Genomic DNA, 2,240 nt, shown 5'->3' on the forward strand with positions numbered 1-2,240 from the left:
TCACCACTATTGGTTGAAATCTACCACATCACCATAAATTCCCAAATGATCATGACATTGCTGATCAATCAGTAACCTTGCATATATTTACCTCTCAGTCAAAATGTCTGTCTACAAGGACAGTTATGCCTCACTCCTCAGAGAGTCTAGAAATTAAGAAATTGTCTGGCTCCTTGAACTGCAGTGAGCACTAAAGACCTAGTTTCTTTAACCAACCCAATTCAGTAACTGGCTTTCTGTGTGTTGGGCAAGTGGACCATTTTGGGGGAAGGGGGTTCCTACCACACTGCTACAAACCAGTTTGGGATATTGTAAAACACAAAGGATGGCAGGATAATGTTCACTTTAGCTACATTATTCTCAAATTCAAGAATCACACATTGTTGGATTCTGATTTTGTATTAAGACTTTGTGATTAAGGAAAATGTTCTTATTTTTATTAGATGTGTAGTAGTAGGGTATTTTTGCCATCAATCACTGTTTCTTGGTTATCACACATTTTTTTTTTAATTTTGTGGTCTATATTATATGCTTTGAAGGAATGTGAAACAGTCAAAACAACATGAATTATTGTGTATAATGGAAATGAGAGGTAGGGGTGAAAGGCACAATAAATTCATTTTTCCACATATAGCATAGATGAAGGAAAGACTAAGATTCCAGGGCTAGTTAAGATCTCCTAGAATTGAATCCTCAATTATCTGAAAATGTGTGAAGCTGCTGCTAATTTTTTTATAACACAAGTTAAATCAGTAGGTGTCATAAATGTTGAATAAATGGCTCCATTTGAAAAGTTAGACAAGAAATGATAGAATGAAATGCAGCACAGAAAAAGTATTCAGGGATATAGTCAAGACAGCTTTAAAGCAGCAAATATGTGAGATTTCATTAGGGAAATAAAAGGAAATCATAAAAACATTGGTGTATATTAGCCTAAACAAGAGTGATGGTTGAATCCCCATAGGTCTGTGGCTGTGGAGTTGAGTGATGCCATCTAGAAATTGTAGAGCAAGAGTGAGAGAGCTAGACACACTGTCTGTGACAGCTGCTACTGCATCAGTTTCTCCTATAGAGAATGGAGGCACAATATCCACCTGCTCGGTGGCTGAGGGAGCAGTGGCATGATTATGTGTCAGTTATTCTGAATTTAAGTCATTACAATTATCATGGGTTTTATGAGAAAGTACTGCACAGGAGACTAGGTCAGTATGATATCTCATAATTCTCATGCTTCAAGTGAAGAACCAAAACCCAACGAGATTATAATCATAAAATAAATAGCAACAATTTTTATGCTTCTTTGATGACTATCAGGCAATATACCTACTTGTCCTTTCTTTAATATTTATTCTCCAGAGGAGATTATCTTCTATTTTACAGAACAAAAACTTAGACTTGAAAGAGCAGAGGGATTTTCCCCAAATCTAACCTCTCATAAAAGATGAGCACAGATTTTAAGGTGCATCTACTCAATGATTTACTGTAATAACCACTATATTTCAATGAAGTAATATTAAATTTATATGCCTATTCTCTATAAGAGACTGTCTCAGTGCAAAAGGATATTTGAATGACATACATTGGATACTGGAAAGAACTCACTGTGCCTTTCTAAGTGTTGGAAATAGGTGACTTGATGTTATGCTGCCATTGGGATACCTGCAGTACTTAGTAGAGTTCTCAGGTTTAAGTCACAACCCTGTTTCTGATTCTAGCCTCTCACCATTGTATGACCTACAATGCAGTAGGAGATGGCTCCAGTATCGGTGTTCCTGCCACTCTCCTGGGAGACCTTGGAGAAGTTCCTGGCTCTGCCCTCGGTGGGGAATTATTACAAACATTCATAAAATAACAGAACAATTGGGGCACTTTTTGTTTCTGGAATATAAGTGATTTTCAAAATAAAAAATAGTAAAATGTTGAATACAGAATCTTGTCTGCTACTCATGGGCCCTAGGTCCACAGCTTGATATTAAATGAAAAGCATGCAAACACTAAAACCTGCTGGCCAGTTATCATGAAAGGCTCTAGCACACAGGAGGATAGTCAGGAATATGAGTTTTAATCACCAAATATCACAACATGTACAAGTTCTAAGTTTAGAAGGCAAATATTTTTTCATAAATGAAAAGGATGAGGGGAGCCATGGCATAGCTAGTGAGTCCACCACTTGTGACACTGACATCACTCTTGGGCACTGGTTAAAAATCCAGTTGCTCCACTTATGATCCAGCTCCCTG

Source organism: Ochotona curzoniae, unplaced genomic scaffold (assembly GCF_017591425.1).
Source record: "Ochotona curzoniae isolate NIBS_2020 unplaced genomic scaffold, NIBS_Ocur_1.0 contig_3297, whole genome shotgun sequence".
Taxonomy (NCBI): domain Eukaryota; kingdom Metazoa; phylum Chordata; class Mammalia; order Lagomorpha; family Ochotonidae; genus Ochotona; species Ochotona curzoniae.